Here is a 26,919-nt window from a genome sequence, read left to right as displayed (position 1 = left end):
TCCAGGCACAGAGATGAGGCTGTCTGGTTTGTAGTTCCCCAGGTCTTCCTCTTTTCCCTTTTTAAAAATGGGGTTTAAGTTTCCTCTTTCCAGTCAATGGGAACCTCACCAAACTTCCATGACTTCTCAAATATGAGCAACTTCATCCACTAGTTCCCTCAGGAGCCGCAGATGCATCTCTACAGGTCCCATGGACTTGAGCACTTTCTTGTTCCTTAGATGGTTTTGAACCTGATTTTCTCCTATAGTGACTGGTTCTTCATTCTCCCAGTCCATGCCTTTGCCTTCTATGACTTGGGCAGTGTGACTAGAGGCAAAAATGGCATTGAGTACCTCAGCCTTTTCCATACTGGGGAGTAAGCAGGTCTCTGTTTCTTTCCAGAGAGGGTGTACAGAGTCTTCTGTTTATGACTGATGTATCTATATAAGCTTTTCCTATTGTTCTTGACATCCCTGGTCAGATTTAATTCTATCACAGCTTTAGGTTTTCTAACTTGATGCCTTGCTGCTTGGACAATTTCTCTGTATTCCTTCCAAGCTTCCTGTCCTTGTTTCCACCGTCTGTATGTTTCCTTTTTGAGTTTAAGTTTGTCCAGGAACCCTTTTATTCATCCATGTAGGTCTCTGTGACAACCTTGAAGTACTTCCCCCACCATCATTAGCAGAATAAAGGACCTTGTTATACTTTAAACGACTGTTTTTTGTTACTTTGGGAGGACAGGCAGGTCGTTGTGCAGACAGCCATCTCCCTTATCTTCTCTGAGGTATTGTATTTGGCAGGGGAAGAGGTAGATGGTTATGGTGTCAAGCACCTTGTTAATCGCTGTGAAGGTCGGGTTGGAATGAGATGATCTCATCTGTCAGATAGCCAGCTACCTGAAGAAAGCCATGAACCAACAGCTACCCCTGATGGGCAAGACAATTCACTTCTGGTCGGCACTGTGAACCTTCCCCTAGTTTGCAAACCCCAGACCCATTTCCAGAAGAGTCTCCCTAATTAACATGAAGAGCAAGCAGAGGGAGGAGATGAACTGCCCACATGTAAATGAACTGGGTTATAAAATGACCCCGCATGTGGCACCAGGTGGTGGTGCGTATATACTGCGCAAAGTAACCGAAGTCTTCAATGTATCCACACTCCCTTCGCTGGACATCGCTGGATTGATAACCTGTAGAGTGGTGATATCTTACTGTTTCTCTCTTTCTCTCTCTTATACATTAGTTTTCCTTCACTCTCTACCACTCTCTTTTCCTTTTGAACAAAGAAGAGTAACATTATCTTAAGCTCTGCTGTTGGATTTCTGTTAAATTTCATATTATAGCTACTATAGCTATAGTTGCCAATACATTGCTTGTAGAAGGACTTTTTGCTGTTCTACGTTTCCCAAACCACTATTCACTGTAACTAGTATTCCAACGTGTACTTTTAGTAAAACTCATAATTGAATTGGACCCCTGGAGTGACTGTCTGTCATTCACTTCACATAACCACGCAGAATTAACCCAGAGTTAACTCACACCTGATCTCATCTGTTGACTCAGGGCGCGTGCTGTGTTCAGAGTTAACTCATCCCTCATCCCATCTGTTGGGATGGGACAGTCTTTAAACGTTTTTGCCCAACTTTTTCGTTGGGTTGCATCGCACCTGAGCTTGGGGGAGGTCATCCTTGAATATTAACTGTCTCTCTTCCTTACAGGGCTTTGTCCCATAGTACTCTACCCAACATATCCCTGAAAAGGCGAAGTCTGCTCTCCTGAAGTCCAGGTTAGTGAGGTTGCTGTGTGTCCCCCTTGTTGCACTAAGGATGGTCACTGCAGTCAAGGCTGCTTTTGAGCTTCATGTGCCCCACCAGCCCCTCCTTGCTAGTGAGAACAAGGTCCAGCATAACAGCTCTAATTCATAGAATCATAGAATGCTAGGGATTGGAAGGGACCTCGAAAAATCATCTAGTCCAATCCCCCTGCTGGAGCAGGAACACCTAGATGAGGCTACACAAGAACGTGTCCAGGCGGGTTTTGAATGTCTCCAGAGTAGGAGACTTCACAACCTCCCTGGGCAGCCTGTTCCAGTGCTCTGTTACCCTCACTGAGAAGAAGTTTCTTCTCAAGTTTAAGCGGAACCTCTTGTGTTCCAGCTTAAACCCATTACTCCTTGTCCTACCATTGTTTGTCACCGAGAAGAGCCTGGCTCCCTCCTCATGACACTCACCCTTTGTATATTGGTAAACATTAATAAGGTCACCCCTCAGTCTCCTCCAAGCTAAAGAGACCCACCTCCCTCAGTCTTTCCTCATAAGGAACGTGCTCCACTCCCTTAATCATCGTGGTTGCCCTATGCTGGACTCTTTCCAGCAGTTCTCTGTCCTTCTTGAACTGAGGGGCCCAGAACTGGACACAATATTCCAGGTGTGGTCTCACCAGGGCAGAGTAGAGAGGAAGGAGAACCTCTCTCGACCTACTAACCACCTTCCTTCTAATACACTCCAGGATGCCATTGGCCCTCTTGGCCACAAGGGCACAGTGTTGGCTCATGGTCATCCTGCTGTCCACCAGGATCCCCAGGTCCCTCTCCCCTACACTGCTCTCTAATGGATCATTCCCCAACTCATACTGGAACCTGGGATTGTTCCTGCCCAGATGCAATACTCTACATTTGCCCTTGTTACATGTCATTAAATTTTTCCCTGCTCAGCTCTCTAGCCTGTCCAGGTCACGCTGGATGGCAGCACAGCCTTCTGGTGTGTCAGCCACTCCTCCCACCTTGGTGTCATCAGCAAACTTGCTGATAATACACTCTAGTCCCTCATCCAAGTCACTGATGAATATATTGAACTGTACTGGCCCCAGCACCGACCCTGGAGGCACTCCACTAGATACAGGCCTCCAACTGGACTCTGTCCCATTGACCACAACTCTCTGGCTTCTTTGCTTCAGCCAGTTCACAGTCCACCTCACTACCCGATTGTCCAGACCACACTTCCCCAGTTTAGCTATGAGAATGCTGTGGGACACTGGATCAAATGCTTTACTGAAATCAAGGTAGACCACATCCACCGCCCTGCCATCATCTATCCACCTCGTTATATCTTCATAAAAGGCTATGAGGTTGGTCAAGCATGACTTCCCCTTGGTGAAGCCATGTTGACTGCCCCTAATGACCCTCTTATCCTTGATATGCCTTGAGATGGCACCAAGGATAAGTCGTTCCATTACTTTCCCAGGGATGGAGGTGAGGCTGACCGGTCTATAATTACCCGAGTCCTCCTTCTTGCCCTTTTTGAAGACTGGGGTGACATTAGCTTTCCTCCAGTCCTCAGGTACCTCTCCCATCTCCCAAGACTTGGTGAAGATGATGGAGAGTGGTCCAGCAATGATGTCAGCCAGCTCCCTCAGCACTCGCGGGTGCATCCCATTTGAACCTATGGATTCGTGGATGTTCAGATTGCCTAATTGTTCCGTAACCCAGTCCTCATCAACCAAGGCAAGTTCTTGCACTGTCCTGACTTCCTCTGGGGCCTCAGGGGTATGGGGCTCCTCAGGACAGCCTCCGGCAGAGTAGATAGAAACAGAGATGGCATTCAGTAACTCTGCCTTCTCTGTGTCTTCTTTCACCAGGGCACCCACCTCATTCATCAGTGGGCCTACATTGCCTCTGGTGTTAATTTTATCTACCATGTATTTGAAAAAGCTCTTCCTGTTGTTCTTGACCTCTTGTGCCAGCTTTAATTCTAACGAGGCCTTAGCTTTCCTAGTTATCTCCCTACACCCTCTGACAACAGCCTTATATTCTTCCCAAGTGGCCAGCCCCTCCTGCCATGATCTGTAAATTCTCCTCTTCCACCTGAGCTTACCCAGCAGTTCCCTGTTTAGCCACGCAGGTCTCCTGACTCCGTTCCTTGACTTCCTACATGTCGGGATGCTCTGATCTTGACCTTGGTAGAAGAAATCCCTGAATATTAACCAACTATCTTGGGCCCCTTTACCCTCAAGCAGCCTTGCCCATGGAATTTTCTCTAGCAATTGTTTGAAAAGGCCAAAGTTGGCCCTGCTGAAGTCCAGGGTTGCAATTCTGCTTGCTACTCTGTTCCTGCCGCACAAGATCCTGAACTCCACCATTTCATGGTCGTTGCAACCAAGGCAGCCCTCAACCTTTATCGCTTCAACCAGACCCTCGTTTTTAGTGAGGATGAGGTCCAGCAGTGCACCTCTCCTGGTTGGCTCCTCCACCATTTGCATCAGAAAGTTATCTTCAATGCACTGGAGGAACCTCCTGGACTGTGGCTGTCTGGCCGAGTAGTCCTTCCAGCAGACATCAGGGAAGTTAAAATCCCCCACCACAACCAGGGCCTGTGATTGTGAGGCTGCTCTAAGCTGCCTGTAGAAGGCCTCATGAGCTGCCTGACCTTGATCTGGTGGTCTGTAATAGACACGCACAACAGTGTCCCCCCTGCCAGCCTGCCCCTTAATTCTTACCCATACACTCTCAACTTGCTCCTCATCTGTGCCCAGACAGTACTCAATACATTGTAGTTGCTCTTTCACGTAAAGAGCAACTCCACCACCTCGCCTGGCTGGCCTGTCCTTCCTGAAGAGGACATAGCCATTCATGACCACGTTCCGATCATGTGTGCTATCCCACTATGTCTCCGTAATTGCCACCAGATCATAATCTCCTGCCCCAACACAGGTTTCTAGCTCCTCCTGCTTATTCCCCATGCTGCGCGCACTGGTGTACAGGCATTTCAGGGAGCGAGCTGAGCATACTGATTCCACCCTAGGAGGATGGGAGATCTCCCAGTCCCCATCAATTCTAGAGTGCTGCCCCACTGATGCAAGCCCACCTAGAACCCCATCCCCCTTCAAGTCTGGTTTAAAGCTCTCCAAATAAGCTCTGCTAATTCCTGACCCAGCATCCTTTTGCCCTGCAGGATAAACCACTCCCATGCATCACTGTGTGGACTGGTGTCCTATAAATCCAGGCATTATCAAATAATCCGAAGCCCTGCCTGTAGCACCAGTCTTGAAGCCAATCATTTAGGGATTGAATTCTTCTATTCCATCCCACAATGTCACCCAAAAATGGAAGGAGTGACAAGAAAATCACTTGTGCTCCAGACTCTTTCACCATCCATCCCAGAGCTTTGAAGTCTTTCTTTATTCCCCTCATACTGCGGGATGCAGCCTCCTCCCTACCTGTCTGGAAGATAAGCAGTGGGTAGTAGTCTGTCGGGTGCACCAAGTCAGGGAGTGCCCTGGTGATATCCCTGATCCAGGCCCTGAGTAGGCTACAAACTTCCCTACGATGAGGGTCATCTCTGCATATTGGGCCCTCCGTCCCTCTCAGAAGGGAATCGCCTATTACAATCACCCTTCTTTCTTTCTTGTCAGAGGCAGTCTTGAGGTGTGGAGTTAACTGCCTCTTCCTATGTGTCCCTGTAGGCAGATCTTGCACCGTGTCCTCACCTACCTCACCTACCTGCTCTTCAAGCCCCAGGGCTTCAAACTTGTTATGGAGGGGCACCGGGGGAAGTAAAGCAGGTAGGGAGGGGGGTTTCCCGTGATGCCAAACGGGAACTTGTTGGGTCAGCTGTCACTTGGAGAATGAAGTTATCACCAATGCACTCCAGAAACCTCCTGGATTGCTTACACCCTACTATGCTGTCCTTCCAATAGTTATCAGAGTGGTTCAAGGAGTCCATGAGGAGCAGGGCTTGTGAATGCAAGGTTGCTCCTATCTTTTTATGGAGAGTATCATCCACTCTGTCTTCCTCGTCTGGCCGCCTGAAGCAGACCCTCGCTACAATGTCACCAGTCCCTGCCCTTTCTTTAATCCTGAGCCATTAACTCTCAGTCAGTTCTTCATCCAGCTGCAAGAGGAGTTCCATGCTCCTATGTCATTGACAAAGAGGGTGACACCCCCTCCACGTCTACCCTACCTATCCTTCCTGAAGACCCTGTATCCTCCCATTCCAACACTTAGGATCTACCCTACTATGTCTCGGTGATACCAGTAAGATCATAGCCCTGCAGGTGTATGCATATCTCTGACTCTTCTTGTTTATTTCCCATGCTACGTGTGTTTTGAGTAGAGGCATTTATGTTGGGCCCCCAGTTAATCTGACTTACTGGCTTATGCAGCTGGAATTCCTTTGTGCTGCTCTTCAGGGGTTCTGCTGCTGACCTGTGACCCTTCTCCAGGCCCTGGACATCTACTGCTGGCACTGGCATCAAACTGACAGGAGTGGGATGGATTGAGGTTCATCTTCCCTGTCAGCTTTAGTTTAAAACCCTCTTCACCATCTCTGCAAGCTGGTGACCAAAGATGCTCTTCCCCTTGTCTGACAGATGGACCTCAACAGCCTCCAGTAGACCAGGTTCCTCAAAGCAAGTCCCATGGTCTAAGTAGCCAAACCCCTGGTTGTGCCTCAAGTCCTGTAACTATTTATCGATGCACCAAATTTGACAGATTTGTGCATAAAGTGAGTAATTAGCTATAACTTCATGACTTCATGCCCACAAACTGATTTTGTGTTTATTATCTGAGATGATATTAATGTGAAAATACTTGCCTTCTCCACCTCAAAGTCTGTGAAAGCTTCAAAACTGAAGCCGCTTTGAGAAAACGTCTATTTCTTGATCAGAATTAGAATATCAACACAGTTAATTCCTATAATGACCTCTACATATTTCTGCTACATCCAGCTTGCACTTTCCAAAGCAATTTCATGGTGTGACTCAGGAGTAAAAATGGCTAGGGGACCATTTCCAGTCAATAGGTTAGATCTGATCTACATGTTTTAGAGACTAAAAGAGTTTAAAAGTATCAGCACAGTCTAGTCTGTGCCAGTTCACCTCAGGGACAGATAATGGCCACATACACATTTACTTTACTAACAGACACACATACAGTAGATGGTTAAGTATTACTTATCACACATATGGAGTTCTAATTTCAAAGATGTTTTATTATCTATTGTGCAAAGTCTAAATAATAGATATTTTATAAATACAGTGTAAGAATTCAGTTAATAATCATGTGAGGGGAGTTAGTTGTAAGTAGGGAAACAACATAAATACAAATAAATCATGATGGCGCAGCAGATGAATTAATTGTCCTCAGAACTTTACTGTCACATTGATTTACAAGGTTTCGTCTTTTAGCTTTAGGTTTAGGAACATCTTATTTTTAGGTAACTTGGAACTGTAACTTTGTTTTGAGAATTAATTGCAGCTATTTTGTAAAACTGCATTTTAAAATTACGTGTCTTATGATGTACAGTACTGATTGGTGTGGTGGAGGGGTATTACTGGTCTGATGTTAGCTCTCATTGAAAGATGACTAACTGGATTTGGGATACACTTCAGCTTCTCAGATCACAGATTTCATCCAAGTCATTACATATTTTCCTTTTGTCAAATTCAATGTTTCCATTCCATTTATGGAACTGTACAGGCTGCCATACTTTATAAATTTAATATATGCACAATCTATCATTTCCTTAAATTAAAAATGCTTTAAGTTAGACTGGTGATTAACATGACTGAAACATGACTGAAATTAATTGGAAAAAAAAAACAACACTAGTATGCTATGTTTTTATTTTAATTAGAGACCTGCTAAAGTGGGTACTAAGGAGGTGTCCACAAATGAGTAAAGTCTTAGCATCTCTGTTCCAAGATATATGGACATGAAACATTATTGTGACATTGTACCTATATAAAACAGTACACTTCTAATTTGCTTCTCATCTCTACTCAACACTCAAGCTGTTTTTTACTTTCTGTTTCTGCTATATCCGTGGCTAGTTTGAGAATCCTTTAGTAGTCCATGTAGCTACATTGCCTGGCTCGTTGGAGGGACAGTATCAATTTCCCTTTAATTACCTTATGTTCTTTTTCAATTCCCCTCCAGTCTTAAGGTAGAGGTAAAAAAAATGTGTTTTTTTTTTCTATATACATGAGTTGTGTGATGCAAATAAGCACTGTGGGGTTATAGAGTCCGCTTATATTTCCTTAAAATGATGAAGGAGTTGATAGATAGATCACACTTTGAAAAATAAATGTTTGTATTCTGACCTATCTTGACTTGGACATCTAACAGCTCAATGTCCAGCAGATTTACTTCATGTTGTTTTTACACTCAGTAAGACGCAGTCAGCCACCTCCAGAAGGTAACTCATGTTAATATGTGCAATAAAAATTATATGAATGCCCCTCTGGAGGTGCCTGTTTTTTCTGTTAGGACACAAAATAAGACTTAAGATGACTATACTGCATTTGTCTACCCTTTAGACATTCAAAATAAGGTGAAATTAATTCTACCATGTGTATAGCAGCTGGTAAATTTGTCTTACATGTGATAAGGATTACATTTATCCAAATTATATAAATTATATATTCGCATTTTTTTTTTCCCTTGAAACACAATACCTTAACAACACCTTTAGATTGAAACTCTTGGCATTATTTTCAGAACAAGTTTGGAAGTCAGATTTTCTGAGAAAAATGCAATCCATGCAAGTTCATAATATAGAGAGTAATGTTATTAGTTGTGGATTTTTTGTTTGTTGATTGGTTGGGTTTTTTTTTGTTTTGTTTTGTTTTGTTTTGTTTTGTTTTCTTCCTAAGAGGATGAAATTTTAATCCAGTCTCTCGATTATTTTAAAAATCTGTGTTTGGTAACATTATTATTATTTTTTATAAAATATTTGGGTTTTGCTTAATTACAGCGAGTTAAAATAGGTAAAGGTCTTCAGTGTAAACCCTGTTAAACTACTCTTTACAATCAACTGGGCACCTAGCACCTACAAAATACCAGCAGATTCTATCATGACTACTGCTACTACCTGTGACATTTTTGCTGAGCAAGTACCTGATTGCCAGATGGAGACAGACGAGAACTGATAGTGCTGCAGAAGGTACAGTAGTAGCCATATCAGCTTGCCAAATGCATCATCTCAGGGTAGAAGAGAAAGATAAAAATCAAAGAGGTGGATAACATTATCTTATTAATGGCTGGCTTACAGGAAAAATATCTGGGAGGAAATCCATGCTTCTTGAACAAAAAGATAGGTTTAAAAAAAGAACATAGGCTACTGAAACAGGATTTAATTGAAGTTTGATACAATACCATTTATAATTGCATAAATATGCATGTGTAAGCATTTATATGCATTTAAAATGTATGCATTAAGCAATTCAGAACAGATTTAACACAAGTTTACATAATTAGGTTCTATGCAGACTAGCGGTAATGTGGATATCTATCTTTGATAGAAAGGTTGGATAGGTTTAAAACCATTTGGTGGTGTATGATAAATTATATTTGTTGACTAAAACCTCACACTCCTATTCCCTTTAAGCATAAAACTGGAGACTTTATCAAACCCTGCCTGTGATCTCCCATATTCTCACCCTCCCTGCCCCCTGATACTACCCTAAGCCACTTGGGTGCACTGCAGTTATCTTTTTCATGCCAGATCTGGAGCCTCTTCTAATTAATTGGTTATGGTGTATGCACACATGCAAAAATAAGTGTTGAAACATCATCTTGTATATTTTGAATGAATGTATGTTGTGAGACAGAGAAAATGGAAATATCGCAACAATTACAGCAGGTTTTTTGTCAGAAAATCTGTTTATGGGTGTCTAATCCTGGCAGAGGTTTTGTAAACCTCTATTGGAGAGCAAGAAGTGAACACTTAAAATCTAATTTCTTAAACTTCAACATTCATATTGACAAAAATATCATTCAAATATCTAAAATTCTTTCTCTACATTAACTTTGCAAAAAACACATAAATGTCTCTAGCTGCTCTGTGAAACATAGCAAAATATCTGGATAAATATACAACCAACTTGTGTAGTACTTTTATGTGATTATTTTTTCCAAAGGATATTTTAGTATATGTTGAGTCTTTCCAACAGGCTAATACTTTCTAGCAGTGCAGCAAAAAGTGTATTTTTCGTATCTTAAATGTGAGAAAACTGTTAGCACTGTAAGAAGTGGTTTGTTAGTGAAAGGCTAGCATCCACTCCCTTACAAAAAGGACCTTAAACCTCAACACTTTTCAGGAACATTCGGATTTAGAATCAGGAAAATGAGCTTTATCACACAGTCTATGACCTGAAAGGATGTTTTTCTTTGTTTTTAACAACCTAAAGAATATAGCCTGTCTTTCAGTTCATGCCTTCACCTGTATTTGTCACTTCACTCCTCACCTGTATGTCTACTGATAGTGCTCCAGATTAGAAAAGTGAAAATGAAAAGAAAACCAGAAATCCTTTAGCTGGAGGTGTCACAGTATGATAACCATAAGAAAAAATAACTTGGATTTCATATTGACATACCTTTCCTTTCGCTTAATCACATTTTTTACAAGAAGTTTCACACTGAGAAGATCCAACAATGTATGTCAAAGGTTCAGAGAGATGATTTTACCTTGGGAGTTTGCAATGTCATTAAGATATATAGACACATACAGTTCTCTGCATTATAATTCATAATCTAGCTGGGAAAACCTGTTATAATGAAATCACCTGTGATTATAAAGAAAACGTTCATCTATATTTTTGACACTGCACTCTTAACTCATGGATTTTCAGATGTCTCGTGAATCACTATTCATTAACAAGTGCATAAACTTTCTGTCAAATCAGTGGCGAGGATGTTCCATGTGTGAGCATTTTGGTTAGTGTTTCATCTTTGGATTCACAGTCACAAATCTTGATGATGAGTTTCGCACTTAAGAACAATGGCTTGTTCCTGGGACAAAAACTTGAACTTCATTTCAGGAAAAAAAAAAAAAAAAATATATTAACCTTCAGGAACAATCACACTTCCTATCTCTCCAGTCCAGTAAGCTTTGTAGTTTTCAAAGAAAGTGAATTAGCTTCCATTTTGGACAGGAAGAGGCTTACCTTTGTTTTCACCCAAGTAGCTCAGTATGAAAATGATTTGGGTACAACTCCCTGCTATTAATCAGGCACCTGAGAACATGTTAAATAAGGTTGAATTTTTTTTAGACATTAGGTTACTGAAAAAAAGGACTGCAGCCAGCATTCATCCTTAACTTTCCTGCAAGAGCAGGTTTGGCAGCTGTTCCACAGAAGCTCTCACAAAATGAGGCTTCTGGAGGGGACACTATGGAACACTTGTAGTCTGCTGTAGGATTTAGGCATAGGATGACTAAACACTGAGATTCAGGTGCTTTTCATGTCCAATGTTAAACATTAAAAATGTCTTAACTAACACTGCATAATTTAAACATCTTTCATAGTCTAAAAGACACTCTGAAGATCTCTAGGTTGTTGTAGACTGATGTGGTGGCTTGATTTTGGCTGGTTGCCAGTCCTCCACCCAGCTGGTCTCTCACTCCCCCAGCTTCATCAGGACAGAAGAAGAAAATAAAATGGAAAAGCTCATGGATTGAGACAAAGTTTGTTTAATAAGAAAAGCAAAAGCTGTGTGCAGAAGCAAAGCAAAAAGGATTTTTTTCACTACTTCCCATTGTTAGTACTGAAAAAGAGGAATGAGAACCAACATCAAATCCAGTACTGTATGAGGAGCAGAAACTTGTCACACACTAAGGACAGGATCCAAGGCCAGAAATGGGAACTGGAAGCAGAGTACTTGCTGCATAGTCAGGTGTGGAAGAAAAGGGACCAGTTGATGCACTAATATGCAACTGGAAGTATCTTGAGAAACCTCCTGCTCCTGCTCCACCTAGGACTGGGACAAAACACCTACTGAGTCACTTCCTTGGTCCTTCCACTGTGGGAGTAAGATTTCCATGCTGGTATTATCGTTAGCTGCCTTGTTTTGAACACTTTTGTCATCTACAGCTGCTGATGTTAATGGAACTTTAGGACATATAGCCCTAAAGCATAACTGTGTTGAATCAGTGTCTTAAATGATAAAGTGTATTGATTAAGTGAGAAGTGATGACATACATAGTTACAGAGGAATTTCTCATGATCGTTCTCCCGGTGCAAACTGCCATCCCCAAATGTTACAGTCATATATGTTCACTAAAAGAACCTTGACAGTTTCCCCAGAATTGCTTACCATCAATTATTAGCTGAAATTATGATAGGAAAATAATGCTTATTTCTCTCTAAAACAGAAACTCATGCTTATACAAATGCTTCCCCTTAAAAATCAGTTTTCCCAAGGAGAATCCTGGATTCCACAGATGTTTGTCATAAAACTAATAACCAATGAAACTGATACGCGTAAAATCCACCAAAGGATTGTGATAATGAAATAAGACATTCCCACTTACTTGGCATCAAAAGAAGGTTAGGGGAGGAAGCCTAAAGCAATGTGTTTTCCACTGAGAAGAGTTAGAGATCAAGGGAAAGGCTAATATTTACTGTTTCACAAATTAACAGCTACATGTTAAGTTTAATGTAACACAGTTTATTTGTGCTGTTTATTTTTTTTATTTTCCTTTAACCCCCTAGCATTATAGTTTGAAAAGCTTAATCCTCATTTCTCAACAGCTGACAAGATGGAGTGAAAAACTAAGCACAATGGCAACAGTTGCTGAAAAAGATGATACAGCTAATACAGCTAAAAATGTGATGTATTGATATCTTGGCTGGGATTCTAGACAATGTGTTGCTTTCTTTTCTTTCTCTGGGTTGAGAGAACCATTAGGTTCTTCCTACGAACAGTTAAAAAATGTGATGTGTAATGTATAGAGGTCACCAAATTTTATTAAGCTGGCAATATAAATAAACAAAATAATGCAGTCTGAGATCCTTGGTAAAACCTGGAACGTAAACATTTTAGTTGGTAAGCATATATTTTTTTTCAGGGGAAAAAAGAAAGAAGAAATAACTAAGCACAAGCTTTCTTGAAATTATCAATGTGAAGTTTATATTTCTGAATTGTAAATTAGCATGTTGCTTTTTAAAATTTATTCAGCTGTGTATTTCTTATAAAATATTGATCGTACTATAACATTTTCAGAAAATACTGACCATGAGTATTCAAATTGAGACAGATTCTTATAACCTTACAGTGAAGTCAGAGATTATATAACCTATATCACTGATATTAACTGTATACACAAAAAAGCCAAAGAACTATGTAAATTAGCATAAATGTTTACTGTTTTTTCCTCCATAACATTGAAATTAATGTATGGGTTTCACAATTATAATAATGAGCAACCCGTCTCCCAGTAGCACTGTCATCTGAAGTAAAATGTTTAAAATCCAATACAAGCTCTGGATTATTTTTTAATTAATATATCTTTTTTATCCTACATAATTTCATAGAAAAAGTAATTAATTTTGATTTTTTTTTTATGAGAACAGATAATATTTAGTTATTTTTCTTGCTCACATAGGTCCCTTTTTTCACCTTTTACTTGAACAACTGCCCCAGAACAAACACTTCATTTTGATACAAGACACAAGGTCTTGATAAAAATTAAAAATTTTCATGGAGCTAAGTCTGGAATATAGAAATTCTACCCACTTCAAGTAAGAATAGCCATAGGCCCTCCTCTCCAGCTTTCAGATATAAAAAAAAAAAAAAAGGTTATTTTACTGATTGTTCCACCATCAATTTCTTCAAATTATAATACTGCTCTCTTACCTTTCATAAATACTAATTCACGACAAGCAACAGAAAACAGAACAAGAATTACCCTAATAGACTAATCAAACTATTTATCACAAAGCTTAAGGTGGAGGGAAGATGAGAGAGGATTATGTCTACAAAATAAAATCTTCAAGTCTTGCAGTCAAAAAATTATTGATTTATTTTTTGAAAAGATGCTACAGAATAGGAAAAATGCAATACACTTTTAGTCAAATACATATTTTAAAGACCTTCTTTAGACTTACAAAGCATATAAACATCAAGCAATCTTTTTGCTGGTGAGCTATTTCACTCCCCTGCTAGCTATTTCACTCCATTATCTCTATCACCCATCTCTTTGTCAAAAAAAGCTTGACAAAAATTGTTGAGCCAAGGGCCACACAGATGAGTAAGGGACTGGAGCATCTGGCATACAAGGGGAGGTTGAGGGAGTGGGGATTGTTTATTCTGGAGAAGGTGATCTTATCAATGTGTATAAACACCTGCTGGCAGCAGTAAAGAAGATGGAGCCAGGCTCTTCTCATTGTCCATTGATGGGACAAGAAGCAACATGACAAAAATTAAAATAATGAAATTCTATTCGAATGTAAGAGGACAGCATTGGGGCGGGGTGGGTTTGTTTGTTTGTTTTTCTTTGTTTTGTTTGATTTTGTTGTTTTTGGTTTTGTTTGTTTGTTTTGTTTCAATTTTGCTTGTTTGATTTGTTTGTTTGTTTTTACTGTGGAAGAGGTTTTCCACAGAGGTTGTGTGGTCTCCCTTCTTGAAGATATTAAAAACCAGACTGCTGTAGCTGACCCTGCTTTCAGAAGGGGCTTTGACTAGACAGTCTGCAGAAGTGCCTTTCAGCCTCAGCAACTGTGATTCTATGATTCTGTTATTTGGCAAATCTTGCACATGAAACTGCTTGTCCAATTCAGTACCTCTTGTTCTGTTTATTTGTTTGTTTGATTGCTTGTTGCAAACATTTAGAAGACAGATTTTGCTCTGTACAAACATTTCAGAAAGAGTTTTAATTAATAGAAGTACAGAGACTGATGTGCAAATGAGTGTTCTTGTGTTTGATTACACATTCTTGAGTGCAATTATAGGGATTCACTTCAAAAGTGCTATCATACCCCTTCATAATGTATATTTATGTCCACTGTAAAAACTCTTATTTCAAACCTTTGAGCAGTTCTAATCAACTCAAATCTAAAAGAAAATAGCTTACTAAAAAAATATTTCCTTTCTTTCTCCCTACATATGAAGCCCATCATCATTACCAGAATCCAATCCTTAAACCTATAACTGTATCAGTTATACAACAAACTATAGCCTAGTCATGTGCACTGACAGCCATCAGTTTAAAATGTCACTTTTCACACTGGCTGTTGTCTACCATCAGACAGAGGTGACCTTTCTTTATCACTATGAGTGAACGTTCCTTAATTAACTTTTTTTTCTCACAAGTCCAAAAGGAGATGGGAACTGAACACCAATAAAACTTTTCCAGAGAAACAGTTCTTCACTGAATCCCAATTTAAATTAGAATTTGACAGGAAAAAAGTAGAACTGATATCCAGTTCACCTAACAGAGACACCTAAATAGTGATTGCATTTTGTGCACTCTTTGAACCAGTCTACCTAAAACTGGTGTGTTATATTCCCACGCCAAATGAAGGTTGGTCCTAAATAGGAATAGGCCAGCGTGTTCTGTGGGGTGAAAATTTGAAACCCCATCCCCAATAATGATGGGTTAGAGGAGTTTTTGATGCTTAAAGATCCCTTAGTTTTGGATGTGTCTAAAAAAGATATTTCGTGCTTTTTAAAGCCTTTGTACATGTATATTTGAGGTAGAATTCACCTGAGGATTAGTTACCAGTACTCAAAACATTTGCTTAAGCATCGTCAAATAATGCAGCGTGATACCTTAGCTTATCTGCACAAACATAGCAGGTAGAGTGTCTATGTAGAATGTATAAATAAAAACATGTGGCATTTCCACCTGTCACAGCTGGGGTCTCAGGTATTAACTTCTATGCTGTATACCTGTGTTCAGACAACTTAATACATCCCAAATTTGCTCAGGTGACTTCATCTGTAAACTACACTAACTCTAAGGGAAACTCAGAAACGTAAAATTTTACATCCCAGAGGCAAGGCAGCACAGTGAGGCATGATCTGAGCATCTTTAGCCTTACTAGACCCCTGCAAAAATGAATAACATAAATCCTTTGGATGTTATTCTTTGAGTTGAAAACAAGATTTCAAAATAAGGGCTATAGAGGTATATAATACAACTGGAAAGAGAAACAGTTGCCTTCTGAGTTTAAAAACATCTTTGGAAACACAGTTTGCACTCTTATTTTCAAATAAATAGGCATAAATATTTTCTTAGATCTAGATATGAGACTATTGTGCAGAAACTGAGATGAAGAAAAAATCTGGGAATAACTCTAAGGAAAGTAGTATGAGTGATGACAGTCCAACAAAGCCTAAGTAAGTAAATCTAATCTGTCTTTGGTACAACTCAAGGAAGAGACCTGTGTGTTTTTGAGCAATAGTTTTACAATTTATGCAAAGATTTGGAAGCGAGAGTGTGTTAATATTTTCAAAAGCTATATGTAGAAATAAGATCAGCTGCTAGGAAAATGTGAAAAAAGGCAAATTTGAGTAATATTTTCTAGATAGCTTCATTTACCTCTTGAGTATGCGTAGAATTATCCTGTAAACACATATTCTTGCAATAAGTAGAACTTCCATACGTTGGCTATGGATGAACTAGTGAAGTATGTACAGAGTAACAGAAAGTCAAAATAGAGTCATTTGTGCTTTTCTGATTTCTTGGATTATAATCTACAAATTGATCATGAGTGTGACAACAACTACTTAGGTAATAGACTGTCATCAAATTAAGATGTTTCCATTAAATCTTAGGATAGTCTTTTCAGTGTCTGGAATGAGAAATTATTTAATTGGGGTTAGTAAAAACAATTCCTGTAAGGCAACTGTAGCAGAAGTGACTAGAATATATCAGTGTTGCCCACAGTCATTCATGTAGAGTGTTTAATTGTAAATTACAGAGAGAAGTGTTCTCACATGCAGACATAGCTAAATTCTACATTTGGAATGACTTTGCTGATCGTCAGCAAAGTATTATTTCCTCTTTCAGTTGGAGACTTTGTTTAAAAGGGCATAGTTGTTAGTGCCTCAAACCTTGACAGTATTAAAATGTTTCTGATGTGTATTTGTTATTGTGCATTTAAGAGGGAAATAATCATTTGCCTTCTTGATTGACTTCAAGACAACAATTATACTGAACATTTGAAAATGCAGGAAGTATACTACAAACAGGTAGTTTGAATCTTTCTTCACAAAAGATTAGCATTTGCATCTCATAATGTTACTATTAACTGCAAGATAACTACTCTGTTGCTTAATCGAAAATAACAATGAATGTTCCTTTCTAACTACTGTCCAGCTAATTTACTTCACAGAAGCAAAGCAAAATCTGAATAAGACATTTGATCATCCAAACTGTGATAACCTACACCAGAGCTAGAAGATGAGTGCCTGCCTTCCTTCCATGTAAATGCTTGGGATGAGATGAAAAGCATATAAAAGGAAAATTCTAACCTCAAGCTAAGAAAAGTTGTGCAATCTTTCTGAAAATTTAAGATAATATTAAATTAATTTCCTCCTTAAAATGAAACATATGATTTCTAAATCTGGGTTGGTCTCTGTTTGCTTCCTTTATAGTCAGTGGAAATAAGTAGTTACTTTTAGAGAGCAAATCTTCTCATACTGAGACAGGAAACTGTAGCAGATCAGATGGATCACCTTAAGGATTTATGGGACTGCTTTGCTACACAGTTCTGTTGCTATGAAGGAAAACTGAAGAGTTGTCTTAGATTGGACGGCTAGATGGCTAAAGTGAGATTGATCCTATGCTTAGAACCTAGTGTTTTGTATGCTTCCCATGTCATTCTAAAGCATGAGACAACAAACATAACCTCAACATAGTGAATACAACCCATGCTTTTTCCAACACAGATCTAATTTTTAGATGATATCTGTTCTACTTATTAAGTAAAAGTAGGTTTTTTTAAATTATTGAAGGAGAAAAGAATAAGAGTAACAAACCATGAAGATTTATCACCATGCCTCTCTGGAGTGCACCATATATTAGAACTGCCTTCAAAGCAGAGGCATAAAAATACTGAGTTGCAGGTCTGACCTGTTCTGGTAAGAGCAATGTACAACTCTCACTCTGTTTAATTCAACTTAGCTAGAGAATTGTTCTTTGTGATCTGAGAATTTTAATAAGGAGACTATAGGATGGAAATACAGAAATAATATGGAAATAAATTAAACAGTTGACAAATTCAGAATGGATAGACAGAGAGCCTTGGTGAACCTCTGGCTTTGTTTTTAATGACTTGCTGCAAATTTAAAGAATAATTTAGTATATACCATCCAAATAAGATGCCTGGTGAATACAATGCCAAGAGACTTGTCTTATCCTTGCATTTTTTTTTTTTTTATTTTATCTCTTTGCTTGATTAGAGGAAATTCTTTAATATTCAAGGCAACTCAATGAGTAAAGTGTATTGTATATATTATAATTAATAGTTTGAGATCACTGCTAGGAAAACTTCTACAGGAAGCAGGTAGAATTCCCTTTTAAAATGCAGGGCTCTGGTTTGTTGATTATAAGGGGTGTTACTAGAGATCACCATATGACATACAATAAGTCAGAGGATTGCCCATGCACCCACTATATGAACAGAAAGCGTATTGAATATTTTCCTTGTATGAATGTAGATTAAAAATGTATAATGCTGTTCCCTAGAAAACATAAGCAAGTGCTTTACTGACCTTCTTCAGACATTTGAAAATTAATCCAGTGTATGGAAGCCAAGTGTAAAATTTGGCTATGAATGGGCACCACTCAATCATAATTTTCCTCACCCAGACTCTGAAAATTCTCACTTCTTCATAACAAATGAAACTAACCCATGAAACATAATGTATTCTCAAATTAGTTTTCATGATTCTTCTTCTCTATATATATGTTAGAGTCCTAAAGGCATTGTAGGCCTTATTGCCTCTGCCCTGCCTTATCAAGGACCTCTCCACACCCTACCCATGGAACCAGGAGCCCTATTTCAGGTCAGACCAGGGAGAACAGGCCCTGCATCAGCAATGCCAGAGGAATACTGGTCTCCAGCTCTGCCACAGCCTTGTCCTGCCGAATCATAGAGTCCCTAGATCCAGACTCCAACTCATCGGCTGAATTCCTGGTCTGACATCAGCCTCCATTGTCACTATGAACTTGTCTGGCCACCATCAGACCTGATCCTAGTTCTGACCTGTGAATTGGATTTTCAATTTGTTCTCAGTCCTGGTTCATCACTATGAAATGTTCTTATGATCTGGACTCTTGGCTGGTCCTGGCCGCCTTCCCTGAGACTGCCCTGCTCACCTTGCTGGCTTCTATGGGACAGGGCCTCCTGGTCCTGGGATATCCCGTTTAATACCTGGCTCATCTTCTCTGATAGTGTATCATCAGGAATACTTATATTTAGTCCTTATAATGTTAGGATGAAAGAAGTTTATGTTGGCTTTCAAGATGATACATTAAGAAACTTAGAATTTCTGTGCACCCTTCTAGGGACACCATCTGGAAATTCAAAATAACATCTTCCCAAGAGTAAAAGGGGGGGCATTAAACAGAAGTCACAGAAATGAAATGAAGAAAAAGGCCTGGTTAAGTAAATGACAACTTCCAGACAGTCAAATCCTCTTTGGAAATATTCTTGTCCCAGTGACATAGAATGACACATCAATAATTGTTTGTGCTCTAGAAGAAAATCCATAAACATCACTAATCAAGATGTAAATAAACAATAGTAATGATGCAGATAAGCAATACTAAAAAGTGGGTTCCAAGACTTATTGAATTTATTCAAAATCCAGAGAAAAATTGGACTCAAACTGGACCTTGTTCACAAACAGAGAAAGACTCACAGGCAATGTGGTGGCTGGAGGCTGTCTTGAGCATAGCAATCATGAAATGATGGAGTTTTTGATTCTCAGAGAAATAAGGAGTAGGGTCAGCAGAACTGCTATCTTGGACTTCTGGAAGGTAGACTTTGGCCTGTTTTGGAGGCTGGTTGACAGGGCCTCCTAAGAGGCAGTCCAGAAGATCAAAAGAGCCCAGGATGGCTGAACATTCTTCAAGAAAGAGATATTAAAGACACAAGAGTAGGTCATCCTCATGTGCTGAAAGACAAGCCAGCAGGGGTGAAGACTGACCTGGAAGAACAGAGAGCTTTGACTTGAACTTAGGAAAAAAAAGTGAGTTTATGACAGGGGCAGGCAATGCAGGAGGGCTACAAGGATGTTGTGAGGTTATACAGAGAGAAAATTAAAAGGGCCAAAGCTCAACTAGGACTTAATCGTGCTACTGTGTAAAAGGCAATAAAATCTGTTTCTATAAATACATTAGCAACAAAAGGAGGGCTAAGGAGAATCTCCATGCTTTATTGGATGTAGAGCGAAACGTAGTGACAAAGGATGAGGAAAAGGTTGAGATACTTAATGCCTACTTTGCCTCAGTTTTTAATAACAAGATGATTTGGTCTCTGGGTACCTAGTGCCCTGAACCAGAAGGCAAGGACAGGGAGTAGAATGAGGCCCCTATAATCCAAGGGAAAATGGCTACAAAACTTCTACAACACTTGGACACGCACGTCTATGGGGGGCATCTGGGATCTACCCGAGGGTTCTGAGGAAGCTGGTGGAGGTGCTCACCAAGTCACTTTCCATCATTTATCTGCAGTCCTGGCTAACTGGGAAGATCCCAGTTGACTGGAAGTTGGCAAATGTGATGCTCATCTACAAGAAAGACTGGAAGGAGAATCCAGGGAATTACAGGCCGGCCCATCTGACCTTCATGTCAGGGAATATTATGGAGCAGATCATCCTGAGTGCCATCATATGACACATACAGGACAACCAAGCCATCAGACCCAGTCAGCATGGGTTTATGAAAGGCAGATCCTGCTTAACCCACCTAATCTCCTTCTATGACAAGGTGATGTGCTTAGTGGATGAGAAAAAGGCTGTGGATGTTGTATACTTAAACTTCAGTAAAGCCTTTGACACTGTTTCCCACATCATTCTGCTGGAGAAACTGGCTGCTTATGGCCTGGACGGGCCTACACCTCACTGGGTAAAAAACTGGCTGGATGGCCAGGCCCAATGAGTTGTGGTGAATGGAGTTAAATCTAGTTGACGGCCAGTTACAAATGGTATTCCCTATCTTTATCAATTATCTGTATGAGGGGATCGAGTGCACCCTCAGTAAGTTTGCAGATGACACCAAACTGGGTAGAACTGTTTATCTGTTTGAGGGTAGGAAGGACCTATAGAGGGATCTGGACCAGCTGGATCAATGGGCTGAGGCCAATTGTATGAGTTTCAACAAGGCCAATTGTCAGGTCTGCGCTCGGGTCACAACAACCCCGTACAGTGCTACAAGTTTAGGGAAGAGTAGCTGGAAAACTGTCTGGCAGTAAAAGACCTGGGGGTGGTGGTCAACAGCTGGCTGAATATGAGTCAGCAGTGTGCCCAGGTGGCCAAGAAGGCCAACTGCATCCTGGTTTGTACCACAAATAGTGTGATAGGGAAGTGATCATCCTCCTGTACTCGGCACTGATGAGGCTGCACCTCAAGTGCCGTGTCTGGTTTGGGCCCCTCACTACAAGAAAGACATTGAGGTGCTGGAGTGACTTCTCAGAAGTGCAACGAAGCTGATTGAGGGTCTGGAGCACCAGTCTTATGGGGAGTGGCTGAGGGAACTGAGGTTATTTAGCCTGAAGAAAAGGAGGCTGAGGGGAGACCTTAACACTCCCTACAACTACCTGAAGGGAGGTTGTAGCATGGAGGGTGTTGACCTCTTCTCCCAAGTAAAAAGTGATAGGATGAGAAGAAATGACCTCAAGTTGCACCAGGGAAGGTTCAGATTGGATATTAGGAAAAAAATTCTTCATGTAAAGGGTTGTGAAACACTGAAAAAGGCTTCCCAGGGAAGCGGTTGAATCACCATCCCTGGAGGTGTTTAAAAGACATGTAGGTGTGGTGCTTACAAACATGGTTTAGTGGTAGACTTGGCAGTGTTAGGTAACAGTTGGACTTAATTTTAAAGGTCTTTTTCAACCTAATTGATTATATGATATTATATGCTCTATAAGACTTAAGACTTCTTAAAGATAGTTTCTGCTTTCTGTTCCCCAGCAAATGTATATATGTTTCTACAAACCAACCCATTAAGTAGTCATAGCATATAACAAGAGTTTCTGTTTACCAGCAATAAAATACTAATTTAAATTTGTGGTACAATATTGTGTGTTAGACATGCAAATTTCTTGTTTCTGTCTTGTTTTTTATCTACTCTAACAAACTCATCTAAGGAAATACAAGGACTTCCTCTACTTCCCACTTTTAAAAAATAGAGTGAATTGATCCAGGTCATAAAAGTCAGTGCATTAAGAACACTAACCAAGAAAACTACTCTTGGAGATTTATAAATTAATGTGTGCTCCACTGACCATTAAAAAACATGAACCTTGCTTTTATCCTGTTTATAAGGTTGCTGTGAGGTTGAAGAGAACAAAGTTGACATATCTGTAATCTCCAGTGAGTCTATTAATCCCTCCCCCTACTACTGTCCAAACATTAACCTGTGACAGGACTTGAGATGCAGCTTTCATCAAAGCCAAGTGTCTGGAAGGTACAGCACATCTATTCTTTACAGATGAATAGAGGTTTTTAACATTTAATGAAAATCGTGCAGCATTTTTATTTGTATTCCTTATGTTAAAGTGGACAATCTTTTGACTCGCAATGTTGAGCTCAAATACATTTTCTTCTGAGCTCCCAAATTCCTGAAAGATTAAACCAAAAGGGATTTGTCAGTCACAACAAATTACATATTTAATATGATAGACAAAGGGAATTTACTAGGATATACTGATTTTTAAAAGCTTTCGGCTCTGTAAATCAGGTTTTCTGGTTTTGATACTAATGTAATATGGGATAACTGATAAAATATTTCCATGACTTTGTTCCTACTAGAATATGAAAGCACAATGTAATTGTCATAAAACATAAAATACAATAGCAATTTTAAACCCCTACGGTGTTTGTTTTGTTTTGTTTTTCTTTCACCATTCCCTTGATTTTATTGCTATTACTATTCAACAAAAATTGGAGTGGAACTTATGTTCTGGTTGAGATGCACCAAACCAGCCTCCTTCGTATCTCAGCAAGGTGGAGACATAAAGGGGAAGGGGAGGAGCAGCTAAAGCCAGTTGCCTCCTAGACTCCTGTTCGGATGTTAAAGACCTGTATTTGAGGTGGGAAAAATCTTGTCCAGATCATGACCCTCAGTGGTAGGTACAGTGGACCACCTAAACAAAAAGACTTTGTACGTAAACAAACATACATAAGTAGTATCATACTCAGCAGAGTAATAGATATCAGTGAGCTGTAAATGAAGGTGTTAAATAGAATTGCATAGAAAAGTGTATGATCTCGCTGCTATTTAAGTTCCTCCATGACTTGTGCTAGGAAGTAAGCCTGAAAGTTGCTAAAAATTGTGGTTTTGTATGTAAAGACTGAATTATTTTATTTTCAGAGCGTGAAAATAATCAGGAAGGGAAAAAGTTGTGAGTCCATAGCAATGATAGAACAACTGACTTCTACTCTTCTCCCTGTCAATTTCATCATTGACTTTATAATTAAAGCTTGAAGAGTTTCCTGCCTCATTTCTCTAGCTTTCTTCAGAGGAGAGTAAGTAAAGAGATGGACTTAAACTACAAAGTACACCTTCTGCTATCATAGTTACACTAAAACTGTTAGTTCATTTAGGCTGAAATATTTTGTTTGAATCATCTCAGGCTTGTCAAACTTTCACTAAATCTAAGGGCCAGTAGAAAAATTATCTGCACCTGGACCACAAAATATGAATCTGTCTTACTTGTGTAGAAAATCCCCCTCCACAAAGTGTGGCAGGTTTTTTTAGAAATTTTAGAAATAATGCAGCCTGAGCTTACCTGGGGTCTATCTCAGCTTGGAACATTGTCAGCAACTTGCAAGGTCTTCTGAAACGTAACAGTCCAAGGTAAAAAATACTGAAGATGGATTGTAACATAACTCCCTACATTAATATTTTTCTTTTTCATGTCTTGTATCTGCTCTGCTTTACCTGTTTATTGGATAAGTCAGCTGAGTACTTACATAAATCTGAGAGACTTGTTGGAGAGGGTCCAGAGGAAGGTCACAAAAAGGCATGGAACACCTCTCCTATGGTGAGGTATCTTTTTCTCAGACAGGCTGAGAAAGTTGGGGTTGTTCAGCCTGGAGAAGAGAATATTCTGGGGAGACCTTATTGTGGTCTTTCAATACTAAAAGCAGTCATAAAAATATAGGGACAGACTTTTCAGTAGGGCCTGTTGCTGTAGGACAAGCACAAATGGTTTTAAACTAAAAGAGGGTAGATTCATACCACATATTTGGAAGAATTTTTTTTTTACTATGAGAGTGGTGAAACAATTGAACAAGTTGCCCACAGATGCTATAGATGCCCCAACTTTGGAAACATTCAAGGCCAGGGTCGATGGGGCTCTGAGCAACCTGATCTAGTTGAAGATGTTCCTGCTCATTACAAGGAAGTTGGACTAGATGACCATTAAATGTTCTTTCCAACCCAAGCTACTCTATGATTCTATGATTCAAGGTTTCTGGATGCAGACACTCCGGACTGTAACTTCTTCATAATTGTGGAAGCTCCACTGCCTTTTCAAAGCAATCCTAATCCTATTTTTTTTTTCTGGAGCTCCTAATGCAGTCTAGATTCATCAATTGTGCTATCTAGATTTTATATTTATTTGTTCTTTTGGGGAGCATAGCAACAAATATAAAGGGACACAGAGACTTTGAAAGGCTGTATTAAAAAATATTGTATTTTCTTTATATAGTACAAAAGTACAGTTATGTGTATTAAATATACACCACCTACTCATGTCACAACACTTAAATTAATTTCTGTTTGCTATCGAACCACCCTCTTGGGGAATAGCAAGTCATTTAGGTATTTCTGGATGCTTAATATTTTATTTTTTTCTGTACGTCGTTTGTATCACAGAATACAATTTTTCTTTCCCCCCCTGCCCTTTTATCTGTAGCAACATCCTTTCAGTTCTGTTTCCCTAAAAGTAGCATGTGAGAGATTTATTTTATAATTTCCAGGACTCTTATCAAAGGAAGTTCTTGCTGGTTCCTCCTTATTATGTGAACTTATTAGTTCACTAGATTTAGCCATTTTCTTTTTCCTTGGTTGAGTTATCAGGATGCCAGTCTATGTCCACATGGAACACCTGTGGACTAATCTGCATACTTGTCCATAATTTGCAGGTAGCTAATCTGCATACTAGTCCATTAGACATGAATTCCTTACATACAGTGAATATCCCTGGGCAGAAAATAACACTAAATTAAATAACTAAAGTAAGAAATGTAATATTTAATAATGTTGATTAGTTTTAGAAGATGGGATACTTGACAAAGTAAAATATCATCCTCTATGTCTTAACTTGGTACTGCTTCCAGATGTGGATTACCTATAACTTGGATTATCTTTTAACCTTAAATTGGAGATTTTCTAACTTAACATTAAAATTTGAACATATTTATACAACAAAGCAAAGGAATGCATTAGAGAGTAGCAATAAGAACACAAAAGAATTCAGGTGATGATTACTAGAAGTCCATTATTTCATATGTGGAGCAAATAATAGAGGAAGAAGAGCTCCTTGTAGACAAACCTAGAAACAGCATTTTATATTCTGGATTCATTTTGCATATATTGAATCCAGATGCAATAATGTCTCCTGTCATCTTTTAAAATATAAGTGTTTCTGTCCCCAAAAAATGAATCAATTCTTTAAAATGGGAAATGGGCATTCAAAATAGTGGGAGAAGGTTGTGATATCCAGAATTTTTTTTTTTTTTTTTTTTTTGTAGTAAATGGTACTGTTCAGTCAACAGAACTCAGGGGGAAAAAGCACATTTGGCTTAGGTCAGTACCAACAGTCCTTGGAGAAAATCCAGCCTCTGCAGAAAGTGGTGTTGCAGGATATAGTGCTGTTTCAAGGTCTTTGTAGGGAAAAAAAAACAAAAACAAAAACAAAACACAAAACACAACAAAACAAACAAACAAACAAACAAAAACGAAAAACAAAACCCTGGTCTTTTCTTTTTCTCCTTCCATTTCAGAAACAAACAAACAAACACACAAACAAAAACCCCAAAAACAACAACAACAACAACAACGACAACAAACACAGACCACTATGGGGATCTTTAGTTTCCCATCACCCTCATGTTTTCACATGAGAAAAACCTGTAATTTCTTTAATGCTAATAAAACTTCCAGGGTCCATTATAGTTGTTGTGAAAGGTAATCAGTCCACAGAACTGGGACCTTAATATTTCTAAAGACCTCCAGGACAATTAGTCTTAGCATCATTATATTTTTTTTTCATATCTCTCCTGGCAGCACAGGGAAAGTTTCATTTAATCTCACGGATCTCATGCTCAATACTGGTGTTAGTTTATTTATCTCTGTCTCATAAACTCCACAATTATCCAAGCTAATAGGTATGGCACAAATGTTGTTGAGTGCACCATGAGTGGCTTCAAAGGATGGGAATACAGGAATGACTTACTGTTCATGGATTGTCAAAGCTACCCACAAGGACCTGCAATTCACAAACAGTCCCATCATACTCAGTAAACCAGTTCAGATACTCACGGCTGAAATTAATGGTAAGTATCTGATTCAAAGTAGGTTTTCTACTAAGCTGTAACTGTCATATGCTGCGCCATATCGTTATACAAGATGCTACTTGAGCAACATAACTCAACATAACAGAAAAAAAAAAGAACTATAAGATACTGCACTGTACAATCTAGAAACAAGTTGCACTTCTATTTCCTCCCCAAAAGTTAAGGATGTCTTGGGCCAGCTTTCCAGATTCCCAGTTTCCCATTTATAACTTCTCCTTAATTCTTCTGTTGTGGTCCGTACAGGTTCTAATGCCTCAGTTATTTTCTCGTGAAGGTTTTCACCATCTCTTAGTCTGTGATTTACATATGATTTATCTCTTTTTATTCTAAAAAGGTATTGTTCTAGAATAATGTATATGAATTTATGCCCTGAGTGTGCAACACTATCCCATTTTTACTGAGCACATTTC

The 26,919-nt window shown here is 39.3% G+C and overlaps 1 long non-coding RNA gene across 1 annotated transcript in view; it reads left to right on the top strand.

Annotated features, from left to right (window-relative positions):
* Nucleotides 1-26,383, top strand: part of LOC139826977 (uncharacterized) — a 46,177-nt gene extending 19,794 nt beyond the window's left edge. Inside the window, exon 3 of the long non-coding RNA XR_011737144.1 lies at nt 26,314-26,383. This is a non-coding gene — a long non-coding RNA (uncharacterized lncRNA). The remainder of the gene's footprint in view (nt 1-26,313) is intronic.
* The last annotated feature ends 536 nt before the right edge of the window (nt 26,384-26,919 follow it).

This window comes from Patagioenas fasciata, chromosome 1 (assembly GCF_037038585.1).
Source record: "Patagioenas fasciata isolate bPatFas1 chromosome 1, bPatFas1.hap1, whole genome shotgun sequence".
NCBI lineage: Eukaryota > Metazoa > Chordata > Aves > Columbiformes > Columbidae > Patagioenas > Patagioenas fasciata.
Note: the sequence above shows the minus strand (reverse complement) of the source record. Positions and strands in the feature narration are given on the sequence as shown.